Raw genomic sequence first — 18,709 nt, 5'->3', positions numbered from 1 at the left:
CACCTGGCCCGAATGGCATTCCGCAAGCCACAGTCAAACATGACTCGGAATATTGGAGCACACATCTAGAGAAGCTTTACCCTGATGTTGAGATCAATAATTAAGTTCCAGATAGTTGGCAGGGATCGATTATAACCCCTATTTACAAAGAAGGAGATAGTTCTAACCACTCAAATTATATGCTAATTTCCTTACAGGATGTTGAAGCTAAATATTTTGCTTCACTACTCCTTAAAGATCTGGTCAACTGGTCAGGGGAATGCAATTTGATCCGAAAAAATCAAAGAGGATTTAGAAAGGGGATCGGAACTATCTCAAACATTCTGTCAATCTCATTGATAGCAGAAAAATGTAGGAACAAGAAACAGGATCTGCACCTGTGCTTCATAGACCTAAAAGCTGAATTTGACAGCGTAGACCGGAAACTACTGTGATCAAAATTAAAAGCCTGGGACATACCGGAGAGAATATTAAAGGGTTTACTGTTGTTCTATACAGATACCAGGGTTCGAGTGAAGCTTGGGGATGGTGCTAGAATCTCCAGAAAATTGTATACCACCATGGGCCTGAAACGGGTGCATGCTGGCCTCGCACCTGTTTAACTTGTTTATCGCAGACCTATCTGGAAAGCTCAACAGAATTAATTCACACTCACCAAATTTAGGTAAGCTGCAATTATCGGGGACTAGATCCTCCCAAACCATTAGGCCCGCTTCTCTCAAGGGTATTGCCAACCTATCACTTAAACACTCCGTAGTACCAGGAGAGTCCCAGATGGGAGACAGGCCGGAAAAGTGAATGAGTGCGGTCACTCCCCTAAGTTTCACCCAGGTTTTAGCAAATCCTTGAAGGACCTTCAGCTTGATCTTTTTAAAAAATGTTGGGTCCCCGAATTTGAACAAAAAACCCTCCTCAACAAGATTGGCGCCTCTAAGCATAGCTAGGAACATAGCCCCTGCTCCGGTTTTGACTGGCATTTTCACCAGCATACGCGAGAGCATGAGTTGGAAAGCCCAAGCATAAAACTGGAAATCTGGCAAGGCAAGGCCACCCTTTTCTCTCCTCCACCTCCACTTCTTCCAGGCTATCGATGGTGATTTGTATGCCCAAACGAAGGAGTTTATATCTCGCTGTAATTTATCAATGGCTGATTTTTCAAAGTGGAGGGGAATACAGTTAAAAAGAAAGGTAACCTTAGGGAGTATTGACATCTTAACCAGGTTAACCCTACCAAAGATGGACAATGGAAGCAGGGCCCAAGACTTCAACAGCCTCTGACACTCTTTGGCCACCCCGGCTAGATTGATCTCAACAATCTAGGTAATGTCTTGAACAACATTGATCCCCAGTATCTCATTTTAGAGCTAATCTGATACTGGTGCTCTTGAACAACATTGATCCCCAGGCATCTCATTTAGGAGCTAATCTGATACTGGTGCTGGTGCTGTGTCCCTTCATGATTCCAAACCATGATTTCTGTCTTGGCGGCATTGATTTCGTAACCTGAGACTAGGCCGAACTCCTGTGCCTGACTTATCACTGCTGGAAAAGCTGTTGGCAGATTAGCTGACATAATTAAAATATCGTCAGGATACAGGGCGACCTTCCTCTCCCACTTTCCAAATTTAAATGGCTGAATATTGGGATCATCCCTGAGCCGTTGAGTGAATGGCTCAATATATACGTCAAAAAGGAGAGGGGAGAGTGGGCAGCCCTGCCTTGTCCCCCTCGAGATTTTAAAAGAATCAGTGATGTTACCGTTCACAAAGAGTCTGGCCCGTTGGATTCTGGTAAATCCGCTGCACCGATCGAACAAATTTTGGCCCTAAATTAAATTTCCCCAAAACCTCAGCCAGGTAAATTCAGTTCACCCTATCGAACGCTTTAGTGGCATCAAGAGTCATTGCTGCTAAAGGTAGAGAATACGCAGACGCCACATCGATAGCCTCTATAAAGTCGTAAGTGAGGTCTGATAGCTGCCTTCCCCTGACAAAGCCCTTCTGGTCCAGGTGGAGGATATCACCCGCCACACGTCCCAACCTGGCCGCCAATATTGAAGCGAAGATTTTATAGTCCGCATTCAAAAGTGAAATTGGCCTGTATGACCCAGGACATGAAGGGACTTTCCAGGGTTTCAAAATTAGAATAATTGTGGCGTCATTCCACGAAGCTGGGAGCTTTAGCCCCTCTTGTAGTATCTGATTGAAAAGCTTTATCAGGGTAGGGACAAACTTATCACTCATTGATCGATAAATCTCTGCTGGGAGCCTGTTAGGGCCCGCAGCTTTTCCGTTCTTGCAGCGCGATATAACATCCCTAACCTCTGCTTGGGTAACTTCTCGAACTAACTGTTGCTGCTGTTCGAAATTGAGGGAGGGAAGAGGGATGTCCTTGAGTCAGCTCTGGACATTGGAGTCCACCACTCTTTCGTCCTCACAATAGATGTTTTGAAAAAAAGACTGAAAGCAAGAAAAGATTAAGAGAACAACTATACACAAGAAATATTACAAATGCAATAAACAGTTCAAAACCCAGGGATGTGCAATTAAGTAAACATCACGAGTGGGTCGGAAAAATTACAAATGCAATAAACAGTTCAAAACCCAGGGATGTGCAATGATGTAAACATCACGAGAGGGTCAGAAAAATTACAAATGTAATAAACAGTTCAAAACCCAGGGATGTGCAATAATGTAAACACCACGAGAGGGTCAGAGCCATTAGAAACAAAGAGAATGGATAACTTACAAGCAATAAATTGAGTAAAATAACCCATTCTCACCCAATAAATATAATGAGAAAAATTTGTTGCGAATTGCAAAGGGCATAAAAACACCCCACAAATCCGATCCCTACTGCAAGGGAACAAATGAATAAAGAAGATTCTTCACGTAAGGAAACTTACAAACATTGTGAAGATGGCGCTAAAACCAATCTTTCACACCTCATAAGGTACAAACACTTGGGATAGCGACCCATAAAGTCCACCCACCTGTAAGGGTCTAAGACTTTAAACATGTATATGGGACAATAAACCATGAAAACACACCCTGTGTAGGGGAACCGTACCCATTAACCAAAACCAACCCAGTGTAAGGGTTACAGGTAATATTAATTGGTGAAGACCCAATAAACATATCCCTCATAAGGTTTACTAAACGAACATCTGTTAATGGGAATCGTACCCATGAACCAAAACCAACCCAGTGTAAGGGTTATATGTTATGTTAATTGGTCAAGTCCCAATAAACATAACCCATGTCAGGGTTACCAAACAGAACAAATAGAACAACTGTAAATGGGAAGTAAACCCAAGAACCCACCCCAGAGTAGGGGCCACGTGTAATGCTTACTGAGATAAGAACTCATATTAACCCACCCCTTTGTAGAGGCCGCGTGTAACGCTTTATGAGAAAGGGACTCATTCCCAGGCCCATGCCCATCCCTAAAATAAGGGAAAGAGTAGCGCAGCTACCCACTAGAAGACTAGGACGCCACAGATATGAGGTAACCTAGACTGTGGCATCACTAAAACACAATGATGAGAAAATCATTATCACAATACGTACAACTAGTCAAGTAAAGACCTTTCCCCAGACACTTGTAAGAATTCTACTAAAAACTACCACATGCCCGGTGAACGATTTCTCACACAAGTTGTGTAATGGTATCCCTCAAAACCCATGCAGGCGATGTACACTACTGCAACCGAGACACCAACCCAAGAAAAGAGTTATCATTTGAGAATTACTTTTGACTTCACTTCAACCAAACCAGCAAGACCTGTAATGAGAATGTTCTCCGACGAGTATGCTAACGAAGACAGTATTGCCTTTTCTCACAAAAACACAGGACCACTATAATCTATAGTCCACAGAACATCTACATACCTTGATGCAAAGAAACCGTAGGTCATATCGGCACATAACCACGCAGTGGAAGATGTCGAGAGCAGCATCACAGGTCTGTGCGAGCCACCGGTGTCTCCAGGGGCAAGTTGAAGCTGCCCTCCGACTGTGCACAAGCGTTCTGACGTAGACATGCACAAAGTAAGAAATGTACCTGCATATTCTTATGCTCCACAAAACAAACTGCTGACAACCAGAAGAGATGGAAAGGAGACAACCTTCACTCTGGGACGTTGCCGATGATTTTGTTGAACTTTACTGAGTGAACAAAGTGGTTGGCAAAATACTTGGTTAGCATACTGACACTCATAGAACCAACAATTAGCATGGGCGATTGTAGCATGGGCGATTGCCAACTCCAAGATGGCGGCACGTTAATAGTGTCATGCCGAGTGGCTCACGGCACGCCGGTGCCTCTAAAAGTGAAGGGCATACTTGGTGCTTCTTCGAACGTCACAATCAAAATGAGGAACAGCGCGAGACACCCACGAAGAAGGTAAACCTCCTCGCGCAACTCATTACTCGTGCCTCATTTTAAAATTCAAAAGTGGCCGTTGAATATCCCAGCAGACATCAGGTCTCAAAATAGACCAACAATCAATGAGAAAATGTGTCTCACCTGAGTTTGCCCCCTGTGACATTGCATCTGTATGCGCCAAACATGTGCCACAAACTGGGACCACACCACTAGCCACTGTCTCGGAGAACCTCACACTTGCCCAAAGCTTGCCTCACACTTGCCCAAAGCTTGACATTGAGGCTCCGTGTCAAGTCCACACCTTTCCTTCATGTGAATTCTCCACGCTGAGAATGTCCATCACAGCCAGTACTTGTTTACAAATCCAAATCGTTGTGTGAATCCAACTGCAGAGATTTCTACACCATAGTAGATACATGTAGCACTTACAATCCTTTTTTTGGCACCTCAAAGTAGCGCTCACATCCAGTAGCAGACAGACTTTGCGCAGGACAAATCATGACATGTGCTGCATCCAAGCACAGTTTGTACACGTTGAAAGTCATTGCCAAAATCTTGACATGTGCTGCATACAAGCACAGTTTGTACACGTTGAAAGTCATTACTAAGGAACACGCTTCCCTTGATTGTGCAGGTCTTGTGGAAAACACACAGTACAGCATGCTTTCACTGGTACTGTCCGATGTACAGGACACTGGTGGGGTTGCTGAATAAGCTGAACCAGATTCTTTTGTTGCGATGATTCCTCTTGTGTTGCTTGACTTGTTGCCTCTAGTAATCTTGATGTAGCGTCGTTTCTCAGTTGACAGTAAGACTTGTGGCTCCTTCTTACCCTCTGGAATGGTTAAAGATGCCATCTTCTGCTTCCTTGACCAATTGTGGAGATAAGTAGGCAAGTGGGAAAGTCTCCATCCCATCCTCGTCATCAAAATAATGTTGTATCGCGTGACACAAGTAAACGCTGGTAGCCAAGTGAAGTTCATAAGTACCTTTAATCTGTAGCTGGTCCAAGTATATGAAGATGGAACACAAGTACATCAAATAGGAAGTCCAGGTAAACAGGTGTTGTAGATGTAGGTTAGCCAGTAGTTACTCCTTAGTTTCCAAGTAACAGCAAACCCCACCAGGAGCAGCCTGCCTGCTGCTCAGCCCATCTCTAGCTGTCATTCCTCACTCACACAGACACCCAACATTCCGTGCATCACTGAATTCCCAACATTCTACAGTAAACATACACACGGGCTGAGCAGCAGGAAGATTGATTAACTACAAGAAATAAGTAAACTATGCAGGGCATAACACATTCGCTGCTAGTTGACAAAGGCATCTTTGCTAAAAGACCTCACTCTTGGACAGTGATCAATAACTATAAAATCCTTAAACATGCTGCCTACCTAGATTCTACTTTCTCTATTCATATAAAAAATCAACTAATGGCGTTGCGGTTTGGGAAGTTCCCCACTCTGGCGGATGCACCGCACTGGAAACACCTGGAGAACAAAGAATGCCGTCTCTGCAGCAGTAAAAAGGAGGATTTTATTCATCTTGTATGTCACTGTAAGAAACTGCAACCAGGGCAAATCACCTTAACCCCTTCAGTGCCCCGCCCTTTCCCCCGTCCTGTGCCGGCCGTTACATTAGCGGGCGGGGTTCATGACGAGATAGTCTCGTCATGGGCACAGCGCAACCGTGCTCCATGACGAGACTATCTCGTCATGGGCACAGAAGAGGTTAAGGAGAGTGTTCTTGGACAGAGGAATACATATGTGTAGAACTGCCATCATAAGAGGACTGGACGCAACTGATCCCCAAATTGTAAATTGATAAAGTTTTTACGCACTCATGAACAAGCACTGAAAGCAAAAGCATTTTAAAGAGCTAACTTGAACAGGGGAAGACTGATATTAATACTGTTTGCACGCTTTATGATGATTTTTATATTGGAAAAATACAAAGCTTAACTTTAAAATTTTTGAGTGAAGGAAATTGTATATGTAAAATTGTTATGGTTTTAAATCACTAAACAATACACTATTAATAATAATAATAATAACGGTGCTGCCTTGTGACCTCCCCTGTGTGTCCTGGATTTGCTGGAGGGTGTTCTGGTTGAGGGTTGTCATCCACATCATTGCTGAAATCTGGGAAAGCCTACTGGCCAGGAGGTACGGGTTTATCCTCTGCAATGAGTTGGAGAAATGCTATTGGTGATCTCTGTTAGATGTTGACATGAGTCACCCAGTTGACTGTGAAGGTTTCATATTTATCACTTTCAGTTCCTCATTGATGTTTAGGACACCTGTCACGCAAGGGCACTGATGGTGAATTGCACTGTAGTTCCCTTTCAGATAGTTGGACCTCAGCATTATTCTCACTAACACCGGGTGACTACTCTGAGGGAATGGGCCCTGTCATACCAGGTAGATTACGATCACTGACGTTCACCCTATTTCGTCATGAAATTATTATCTGCCTAGTGTTACACATTGTTTTAGTCAGACACACACACTTGTATGTGTGCGTGCCTCCTCTGGCTGCCCCCAATTTGGTCCTGGCAGCCGAGATACTGCCACAAAGTGTTGGAACCCAGATCATTTTGCAGAGGTGGTTGAACTTGAGATATGTAATAGAGAATTTAGCCTGTGGTGGAAAATGTATTCTCTGGAAGATTAAAGCAGGAATGGATTGGAAAGCTAGAGGTAATTTAACGGACAGAATAAACTTGGACATTCTTTTATCATATGCCTGGTTGATCTTTACATAACTGGCGACGAGATGAAGTCTGTGCAGAGGGCAGACATTGATGTACCTCCACCTCTGCATCACAAAAAAATAATTACTTCACATTTACGTGAGCAACCAATGTCGTTTCTGGAAGTGCTTAAGCTGGATGTGAATGAGGAGCAGATACGATTATCATCCTTGCTAAAGGGAGAAAGAGTGGAATTATTTAAAGGTACTTTGAACATAAACTCTGTGCATGGACGACAGTTATCAATGGGAATTCATTATCAAACTGAGCGCGATTGAGTTGATTGGCGTGAGTGTTAAGCTTTAGACTAATGCAGAGAAGGCAGTGTAACTGACCTTTATTCCAACTTGCCTGTGAGCGAGTGGCAGGATTTGTCAGCAAATCTCTTCTCAAAGTTGGCCAGCAGAGGGCAGTGGAAGCATGGGGAAGGGGACAGATTCTTTCTTTGACACTGGCTGCCTGGATATTTCCTTTTCTATTCTGTGCTGGAGAAAAGAAGTTTGTTTATCCTAATGCACCTTTTGGGACCCCTGCAGCTGCTTTTCAGATCAGACTGTGAGGCAGAGTTCTATGTATGAAGTAGGAAAGAAAATGTGTGACTATTTGTTCTTATTTTTTAAATCTGCAAAGGCCCAGCAAGGCACATACTTTGTGTATGCTTCATTTCAATCATTTTTATCATTATCATGACCATGGATGCAAGGCAACAATACAAATGTCCAGTTTACTGGTGATTAATGATCTTGCTGGAGAGTAATCCTTTGTTGGTGGTTTTTAAATGCAGATAATCTGTATTTTATGTGGATAGCTCAGTGGGTTACTGTCTTTGTCACAGTGATTCTTGTGTTACTTGCAGTTGAGAAGTTACAATCCTAACACAGGACAGTGACCTATGAACTGTCATCAAAGAGCTGCATACAAACATGAATGGTTTAGTTAGAACTTCACATTTGTTTTGTGTTGCGATATAGTTAGAACTTCCTCAGTCTTTCATTATTCTACTGTTGCTAAAAAGAGTTAGTATGGGCAGATATACATTTTTATTAGTAAAGCCAACCCACCAACCATTGGGGTGTGCTTTAAATCCTGAGTTTGTGCTTCTCCAGACCACACCCTCGAAAAATATACTGCCCATCAGTATGGATGACGTCCTACACCTTATAATCCTCATTGGCTTATGTGACATTCCCTATAGACTGATTTACCTAATTGTATGATTCATTATCTCTGTATAATGTGTGCGTGATGTAAAGTACTGACACTCTACACTGATATGAGTAGAGCTATACAACAAATGGAATGCATATGAGAGAGGGGCAACAGAGAGATGAAGGGCACTGTGGGAGGGTGGTAGTAATGGTATCTACGGAGAAAGAAGTCATTGGTGGGGCGCCAAACAAGACTTTTGCACAAGTGCTAAAGCCAGTCCTGTCATGCCCTTTCTGTTTTTTGTTTATTTAATTAGCAGTCAGGTCATGAGTGCACAAAAACTGTTTGGTCGGCTCTCTGGGGCCGCCTAAACTAGTCATGCCTACTCTGCCCTTCTCCATGCAGGCTGCATTGGCTGCAATGCAGCCTGCTTGTAGAACATGGCCTCCACATAAGCCCCTGGCTGGGCGGCGTCCCGACCAATCACAACACTGCTTGCAGTGTTGTGATTGGCTTTGGGGAGGGAGCCTGGCTGCCTGCATCCTGTTCCTGCCCGAGGGAGGAGAGCAGGAGCCAAGAACAAGTGGGACATGGCCAGCGGAAAGGTAAGCTACATTTTTTAATAATAAATATTATTAAATTAACTTCCCCGCATGACCCCGCCCCTCGTGGACCCCGCCCCTCGTGAACCCACTGCCCCCTCTCCCTCCCCCGCGAGTCATGCCGGCCGTGACTGCCACAGTGGCCCACCTGAATGCACCTATTAAAATCGATGATATCTCATTTGCAATAAATTTATTGTAAACAGCACGGCAGTACATCCTCCCAGCAGCGGACTCCCAAACACTGAGTCATCTACTGGAAAGCTAATCAAACAGTTCCACACTAGAACCTGGAACGCACTACAAAGGATAACAAAGCACATGCCATTGACAACATACATTAAACACTTAAAGTGATATGAACCTATAATACAACACATCCCCCTTCTTTAAATAAAGCAAAGAGAGGAAAAGAAGAAAGGAAACAAAAGAGAACAAAATAATAAAAAAACAAAAAGAAAAGAAAACATAAGATAAGAAAAAAAGAAAACTAAACATAATCGTTCAACTTCTTAGGAAAATACTTTACACGGGTAGAGGTTCTGGCCTTAGGGAAAAAGGAACTGTCTTTCCTCAAACTTCCGGAATCACCAGAGGTACCAGCATTACTTCCATTAACAAGGTTTGACTCATCAGGAACATAAGTTGGAAAATTGCTCCTCACCCTGGATGGACACTTTGCAACCCTTCTAACATTCCAGACTTTCCCATCTTGAGTGGCAACAGAGTTCCTAAAAACTCTTTTAATTTGAATAGCTTTACCAAATTTGCTAGAACCCTTGCAGATGATTCCTGGTTTCAAAATTCTAACCCAATCACCAACTCTAAAAGTTGGTATTTGGATTTTCCACTTTTTATCATACCACAAACAAGTTTTCTGCTGTTTGTCCTTCACTTTTGAAGCAATGTCCTTTACACATTCCCTGCTCGTAATTTGTTTCCCACACCTCTCCCGAAACCACCACGGACAAATCTTAGAGGCTGGCTCTCTTCCTCTCAACAATTTGAACGGACTAACTTCCGTGTTTTGACCTCTAGTCTCATAAAGAGACTAGGAGGGTGAGTTTAGTAATAAATACATATATTTTATATATATACCTGGTGTTGATATCTTTCATTTAGTGACTCAAGAGATTATAGACTGGTAAAACAGGCTGTCTCGGGGGCAGTCGATGCTAAGATATTCTTGAAATACTGCCATCCTTGCTGCTAATTACTGCCGTTTTGCACTGAGCTCACACGGGACGTATTTTGACATAGATCCGATCTCGTTTTTAACTGTGATTAATTGTGTATATTATGTGTATATGTATTTTTAAAAAACGGTTTTATCCTTTTTGTGTACATCCGCATACTTGCACTTAAAATTACATCCCTCTCACCTGCTGCTTAAGCGGGACTCCCCTCGCCCTACACCGTGTCAGGCGCCATCTTGGGACAGGCAGGAAGGCTGTAGCCGGGCGCCATACTGCTAGGGGCACTAGGTTCTCAAGGGGGCAGGACATAAAAGAGGCCACATGCCAGCGCGCAGCGCACGCGCGCAGCGGGCGCGCCGATGGCGCGCCGGAGGCGCGCCAGAGGCAAGCCCGTCTGCGCCCGTCCGCGCCTCGGACGAGCACAGGACGACCCAGGACCTTGCGGGCGACGCCGAGGGACAACACCGTTATACTAGATTACAGCTCCTGGAGATAGGGGGTAGGGTGGGTCATACGGTACCCACTCAGAATATGAGTGCCACACAACCCCCCAACTTAGGAATCAGAACAGGTAATAGACGCATAAAGGAGCCGAGTACCCTCAACTGCGCTTTGCTGAACTGCAGATCTCTAGTTAAGCATCACATTGAAATTGCGTTATTACTAGATAATCTGCGATTAGATGCGCTTTTCCTCACCGAAACTTGGGCCAGGATAGATGCAGTAGTGGAGATTGCCTCCGCCTGTCCGGAGGGTTTTAAGTTTCTACATAAACCCAGACAAGGGGGTAAGGGTGGTGGGGTAGGACTAATTTGCAGGGAGAGTTTATGTCCGACCTTGCTACAAATGGAAGGGCTTGAGGGGATTGAAGCAATGGCTTTCTCTCTACAAGGTGACAGAGGGAACTTGCTTACAGGTCTGCTCTGTTATCGCCCCCCGGGGCTGCACACCCCAATGCAACCTCTCCTGAATTTAATCACCAATTTAGCAATCACACACTCTAAAATGATTGTCTTAGGTGATTTTAACTGGCGGGAGGACGCAAGCACTAAAAACCAGCTGCGGGACCTAACGTCCACCTGTTATGGCCTTGATCTTTACCAATTAGTCACATCCCCCACTCACCAAAAAGGTCATTTACTGGATCTTTTGTATGCCAATAAGGCGGAGGTTGAGCTTTCAAACATTCACCCGCTTATTTGGACAGACCATTACTGCATCCAGTTTAAAGTATTACTAACAGCTATATCCTCACAACCTGAAACCACGGCAACATACAGGGAGGGCAGAAACTGGGTTAAATTGACTAAAACTGGAATTCTGCTGACCCCTCTCACAGTTAGCCTTTTCTCAGCCTCCAGATCGGTGGAGGCAAACTATAATGCCTACCATAAGTTCATAACCAATGAGCTGGACCTGCTAATCCCGAAAAAAATGATAAGAGTTAGGAGCAGGCCATCAGCGCCCTGGTATGATGACGATCTGCGACAGCTAAAACAGCTGTGTAGGCGGGTCGAAAGGAAATGGAGGAAGGGGCTACTTGCCAGGGATAAAATAGCGCTGAAATCTGCACAGAGTAGATATAAGCAACTTATCCTGGACCGTAAAGCGAGCTTCTACGCTGAATCCATAGCGCTTGCCCCAAATGGGGCGAGGGAACTTTTTAGAATAGTGAAATCCCTATCGGCCCCAAGCTGCCTTGAAAATAAAGTTATACCCTCCAAGAGGTTATGTGATGAGATCGCCACCTATTTCAAGGGTAAGGTGACGAAGATAACGGATCTCTTTAGGGCCACAGATAGAATGGCCGACGGTTCAGGGAAAGGAACGACCCGTGAGAAGTCAGGCAGGGATTGCTCTCTAACTAACTTTCCACCTTTTTCGGACGAGTCGTTTCTTAAAACTGCACATAGCATTTCATCGGGCTCCCCCCTTGACCCTCTGCCTCAGAAGGCTTGGAAGCTATTTGGCCACCCGACCTTCCCCTGGCTGTGCCAGATTTGCAATCAGTCGCTGGCAGAGGGTACGGTCCCGGACAGATGGAAACAGGCCACGGTCTCCCCCCTCATTAAAAAACCAACATTGGACCCAGCGGTTCCCGCCAGCTTCCGGCCTATCTCTCTCCTCCCGTTCCCAATTAAAATCTTGGAGAAGGCGGTGAGCAGATCCCTCTCGAGTTATCTCGAGACAAATCGTCTGCTGGACAAGGACCAGTTCGGCTTCCGCCCTTGTCACGGAACCGAGTCTGCACTAGTCACCATGATGGACTCGCTGCGGATGCGGGCTGACACAGGGAGCACCGCCGTGCTGGTGCTCCTAGATCTGTCAGCCGCATTCGATACCGTGAATCATGAAATGCTGCTGGGACGGTTGACGGAGGTTGGGGTGGAGGGCCAGGCATTACAATGGCTTCACTCCTACTTAACAGGAAGGCACCAAATGGTGACTATGGGACCTTTTGTCTCAGAGAATACACCCGTGGAATTTGGGGTCCCACAGGGATCTAGTATCAGCCCCATCCTGTTTAATATCTATCTACAACCGCTATTTTCCATCATTAAAGCGTTCGGGGTGGAGCTGATAAACTATGCGGACGACACCCAACTGGCCTTCTCCCTGGAAGGCAAACAGGCAGTTCCTCTGGAGCAGTTCCAAAGCTGCATGAGGCAGACCATGGATTGGCTACGGAAAAACTGTTTACAGTTTAACGGAGACAAAACTGAATTGCTGCTCTATGCACCATCGAAACGGATCCAAAATCTTCCTGTGGAACTTAGGCTTACACCAGACTCAGCTCCACTGACCCCAGCTAGTACTGTACGGAACCTGGGGGTTTTATTTGATAATAACCTCCAGTTGGTCTCACAGGCTAGGAAAACCTCCAGCACCTGCTTCGGCCTGCTACGACTCCTACGCCGTGTTCTCCCATTGTTGCCTATAGACTCTCGCAACATGGTTGTTAGAAGCGTCATCCTCAGCAGACTGGATTACTGTAACTCTCTGTACCTCGGAGCCCCCCATCACATTCTGCAGGGGCTACAGAGAGTGCAGTCAGCTGCTGCCAAGCTGGCACTCGGTCGCAATTTCGACTCATCCTCCACCCAGGCACTAAGGGAACTACATTGGTTACCTGTTAGAGAGAGGGTCCTTTTCAAATCTCTGTGCTTGGTGCATAAGGCAATTCACGGAACAGGCCCGATCCCACTACAGGAAAGATTTGCCCGGTACTCCCCCATAAGGCAGCTGCGGTCATCCAGGGCCAACCTGCTGGTACAGCCCAGCTTTAAACGGGCTAGACTAGGAGGGAGGGCTTTTAGGGTGGTCGGAGCTCAAAGCTGGAATGCACTCCCACCCGCTCTTAGGCAGACGCAGTCATTGACAGATTTCAGAAGGGGCCTTAAGACCTGCCTTTTCCCAGTAGCTTGAAGTCCCTGATCTTCCTTTCTCGCGCGATAAAACATCTTATCTGGTCAGAGCGCCTGGATACCCGTAGGGTTACAGTTTCTCCGCGCTATATAAATCTTTATACTATACTATACTACTACTACTACTTTACATTCCTTCAAGACTTAGCCTGAAGGCTGCCCTCCATAGCTACCACTAGGATAGCTTTCAATAAAGGTTGTCTTTAACCTATAACCAATAAGGGGTTGTTTGGACTGATACTGGGTGCCCACTAGAACTAGTGGACAGCATATACCAGGCCAACTTCTCACAGTGGGTTGTTTTTAGTAGAGAAAAGAATGATTTCAGTTTTGCTTGGATTGAGTTTGAGATGATTGGAGTAGAACCAGTTTTGTATATTAGTCAAGGCGGTGTTGAAGTGCAGGACATCTGCATGGGATTTAATTTTATCGTACAGTTGGGTATCGTCGGCATAAAGGTGATAATTAATACTGGCTTGTTTGAGTATGAGGGTAAGGGGCTCCATAAATAGGTTGAAGAGGGGGGCGGAGCTTGCTCGCGACCAAAATGGCAGCTTGAGCGAGAAGCTCTGTAAGCCTATCTAACTATCTGTCTTCTATCTGGCATCTAAGGCAAATATTCGGCATTTACAGGGCCGACATCGCGATGGACAGACCTACGGAGGAGAATGAGTTGTCTCTGGCGGCTTGGATCGCCCTGACGGCGTGGTGAGAAGCATCAGTAGCTGTGCGAGGGGTGGGCCCTAATCCTCGGGCTGCCGTTCGGAGCTGAGGTGACCTAGTCCACTAAGGAGCGGCAGCGTTGTACGCTACGAGCCCGGCGGTGGAGCACGGGCTGTCTTGATCGTGCGGCGAGCTCAGCGCAGTGGCCGCTGTGCCCACAGAGTGCGCCGGCACTGTCTGCCTCACTCGCGGACACCATTGCGGAAGCTGCTGATGCAGAAAACCGAATGGAGGAACTAAAGCCCTGCACTGTGCCTGGAAATTGCAACCACAGTCCGGGGCTGTACCTACCTGCTGCGCAAATCATTGGACACTGAGGAGAAGGTGAGGAACGCCCGCCATCTTGATCTGCGGTGGCTCTGAATATTCTTGTTGAGCTTTTGGTCGACTGCGGTTGGGACGGAAGCTGCAGCGGTGTGGTGTGCTGTGAGTCCCTGAGGCCTCCAGATTGGGCCTGAGGGCAGCCGGACCTGGTGCCTTTGACTGGGTACCCTTGAATGCGGAAGGCATTCCTGCAGGGCATGGGATCCCTTTGTGGTGCTGGGTGCTCCTGATTAGGCCTTGTGCCCTACTCGGCTGGGGTCTTCGGCCAGCAGAGGGCGAGGCGCAGTCAACCCCGAACCGGTGTTGAGCTTCCAGCAATGAGTACGACCCTCTAGGACGCTGTGTGAGGAGTGATCGGTGTCCTTCCGCCGTCTGCTGTATCCAACCTTACGACTGCGAGACTGGCGCGGTGGTGGGCTTGTTCGGCGGTCCCGACGTTGTTGACCAGCCATAATAACTTCTCAATGCCTTAGTGGCTGCTTCCTGTGGAGAGCGACGTGGAGCTGGAGTTAAGCGTGAGTTGGCGGTTTACTAGGGCTAGTCCGGCAGTAAAGCTACTTTGAAGATGGGCAAGGTTGACCGTATGCAACCAAAACCCTCATTTGACCAAAGAAAATCTAAGGGGTGTGATGCTTCTACAGAAGAAGGCGAACACACTCCTGAGTCGCCTCTGGATGATGCTGAGGGTGACATTCGTTCTATGATCGCCGCGATGGAGAAGGGATTGCAAAGTAGCCTTTCAGTACTTAGCTCTAAGATGGACTCTCTCCTATCGCATGGACAGGATGTCTGAGAGGTTAGATAAGCACGCACAGTGCTTAGATATGACGGACCGTCGAGTCACTGAAGTCGAAGAGGCACAAACATCGTTGGACGCCGGCCACAAACAGCTGGGGAAGGTAATGAAGGTTCTGGAGGATAAAACGGAGGACTTGGAAGCGCGCTCTCGGCGCTGCAATCTCAGAATCATAGGCCTTCCGGAATCGACACCGACAGGCAATATGGGATTTTTCGTGGAAAAACTGCTTGTCACGCTTCTCGGTAATGAGACCTTCTCGCACATGTTTGTGGTGGAAAGGGCGCACCTCTTCCTGGGCCCGCGCCTGGCGCTAGGCACTGCACCGCGCCCTGTCATAGCGAAGTTGCTTAACTATCGGCACAGAGACTCTGCACTGAAGGTCGCAAGAGACAAGCAACCACTGCAATATGAGGGCTCTACTAAATCGCTGTTCCCTGATTTCACAATGAAAGTGCAAGAGCCCGTCAGTTTGCCCCTTTGAAAAAACAGCTCAGAGACAACAACATCGGCTATGCCATGCTGTACCCAGCCAGACTTCGGGTCAATCGTCAAGGATAATCCTGCAACTTCACGCACCCGAAAGTCTTGCAAAAAGCCATGAAAGAATGGTCTAAAGACAAGCGTCGTAGCCCAGAGAGATCGGAAGGAGTGGAGGGTGGCAGACTGGATGAACAGGACTGATACTTGAACTGCCCTTTGCCCAGCTAAGTCTTTCACTCTTGTCTCTGTTGTTGATGTTCCACTTATTCATCCATGGGGACTATGCGCATTACAATAACTTTTCTATGCACGAAATTTTATGGTGACGTTAGGACTTTTACTTTGGTAAATTATATCGACATTAATGTTGTTGGGATGGAATGGTTGCTGGGATCCGCTGGATTGCTGTACAGTGATGCTTCGATGCATGTTACTGGAGTGAACATTTGTAGTTCCCTATCGGCTTTAGATGCATATTCTGTTGATGGCTTGCAGGGTGGAGGCCTGATTTTGAATTTGCTTCAGGTTTCTAAGTGCAGAGCGTGCTACTTCTCCCCACGCATCTTACACACATTTGGGGTTTTGTGTATTGAGGGGGGGATGTCTGAGACCACATTTCTGACTTGATTGAAGCGCATACACTCGCCGTTGAGTTATATTCATGTTGGTTCTGGAGATCCGATTCCTAGTTTTTCGTCTAGGCTCAGTTGGGGACTGCCTGGAGTGGGTGTGGTTTCTGGATGGTACTTCCTTTTTTTTTTACAATAGCACTCCTATGGCTAATAGTGACAGCTCGGAGCTACAAGCTGATGTGACAGCGGGTAGTTACACTCACAGAAAAACAACACATGGTAGGGTAAGGGCACTCACATGGAATGTGAGGGGTCTAAATGACCACAGAAAATTACGTAAGGTATTGGCATACTTAACGAGACAAAAAAATAGATGTTGCTTGATTACAAGAAACACACTACTACTTAATAGTCCTATGCTCCAATGTAGGGGGATCCAGGGTCTTGTGCACGCGGCAGGCTTTTCCACGCATTCCAGTGGGGTGTTAACTTGGGTTCTCCCTAGGGCATCACTCACACTGGACCCTTTGGTTATAGACGTTGACGGTAGATATGTCATTTCCAGATGTCAGGGGAGGGGTCTGGATATCCTAATCATAAATGTTTACGGTCCCAACTATGACAATCCTGAATTTTATTCTGCCCTGTCTGAAAGGGTGCGCAAATTTGGGACGGTGCAACAGCTTTGGGGAGGTGACTTCAATTTAGTTTTGAACCCTGACCGGGACCGCTAGGGGGGTCCGGCTAGGCATGTTTCTGTGGCGGCTAGGATGCTCTCAGATATTATGGTGCGTATGGATTTGCATGATGTGTGGAGGCATAGGTTCCCCGACAAAGAGGGATACACGCACTACTCAGCATACCACAATTTACATACATGTATTGACTATTGGTTGGCCTCTGGAGAGTTACACGGTCATACGTGAGCGTTTGAGGTTCTTCCCCGCACGCTGCCGGATCACTCTTTAGTACTGGTGGTGCTAGACGTCCCCCTGAAGACTATTCCCCCTTTCACCTGGAGGTTTCCCCCTTATTCCTTGCTAGATGAGGTATTCAAGGCAGAGCTTGCTGAAGCGATTGAAACTTATTTTGATAAAAACATGGGTTCAGTTGAAAGCTTTCAGGTGGTATGGGAAGCATTCAAGGTGTATACACGCGGAGTTACCAAGTCCAAGCACTCAGGGCGCTGCGCAAGAGGCTTGCTGACTTGGAAGCCTCATTGTCCAATCTAGAGGCGAGACTGCTCCAAGGAGTGGATGACAAGGTAAAGTTGGAATTCAAGTTCCAACTGCAGGAATTTCATGAAACAGCTGATGCAGAAATAAAGCACCTTGGAAAATACACTACGGCTCGCACGTATGGGAGGGGGAGCGCCCGGGCAGGGTGCTTGCGCAGTTATTAAAGAAGCGACACGGACACGCTGCTGTAACGGAAATTAAGTCTGCGGATGGTGCGGTACTCACTGAGGACACCGCCATAGCAGAGAGATTTCGTCAGTTTTATTTGAGCCTATATTCGTCACGTAGTTCAGGTACTGAGGAGTAAATTCGGGAATATTTAACTTATATTAGGCTGCCCTGGCTGACTAACACACATCGCCAATTCTTGATGCCCCCGATTGAGAAAGAGATGATTCTCCTGGCCTTGTCCAAAATTAAGTCTGGGGATGCCCCGGGGACAGATAGCTTGACTGTAGTCTTCTATAAGACTTTCCTAGACTTGTTGTTGCCACACTTAACCACTCTATTCAAGGATATGTGCGTGTCTGACACTATGCCACCTACAATGCTCCTGAGGAATGTTCGTCATACCGTCCTCTCTCTTTACTCAATGCTGATAATAACATTTTCGCTAAAATCCTGGCGAATAGATTGGTCCCTTTGGTCCCTCTGCCTGTAGCCCCTGAACAGGCTGGATTCATTCTGGCCGAAAGCTTACGTATAATTTGCACACGGTATTTGGTGCCCTACAGCACACTAAACCTGACACTGCAGCTGTAGCAGTTTCTCGATATGGAGAAGGCCTTCGACTCTGTCGAATGGCCCTTCATGAGGCAGGTTTTACTACGGATTGGGCTTGGGAAAGCCTTCCTACAGCTGCTCGGGATATTTTATAGTTCACCTACTGCTAGAATAAAACTTGGGGACCTGGAGACGGACTCTATAAGTATTACTATGGGTATGCGTCAAGGCTGCCCCCTTTCCCTGATTCTTTACGCTCTGGTAGCTGAACCCTTGGCCTGCACTCTCCGGGAGTACCATTGCTATAAAGGTATACGAGTCCTGGGCTATGAACTTATAG

At 46.4% G+C, this 18,709-nt stretch overlaps 1 protein-coding gene and 1 long non-coding RNA gene across 4 annotated transcripts in view; one reads left to right on the top strand and one right to left on the bottom strand.

Annotated features, from left to right (window-relative positions):
• Window positions 1–18,709, bottom strand: part of LOC146809010 (sialic acid-binding Ig-like lectin 13) — a 522,687-nt gene that overhangs the window by 32,073 nt on the left and 471,905 nt on the right. The gene's annotated exons all lie outside the window — the stretch shown is intronic.
• LOC146809011 (uncharacterized) overlaps window positions 4,328–18,709 on the top strand; it is a 236,975-nt gene continuing 222,593 nt past the window's right edge. For both annotated transcript variants that reach the window (XR_014966306.1, XR_014966305.1), the window contains exon 1: window positions 4,328–4,404. This is a non-coding gene — a long non-coding RNA (uncharacterized LOC146809011). The remainder of the gene's footprint in view (window positions 4,405–18,709) is intronic.

This window comes from Triturus cristatus, chromosome 7, assembly GCF_964204655.1.
Source record: "Triturus cristatus chromosome 7, aTriCri1.1, whole genome shotgun sequence".
NCBI classification, from domain to species: Eukaryota; Metazoa; Chordata; class Amphibia; order Caudata; family Salamandridae; genus Triturus; species Triturus cristatus.
The sequence above is the reverse complement of the archived record's forward strand: the minus strand, read 5'-3'. Positions and strand labels throughout refer to the sequence as shown.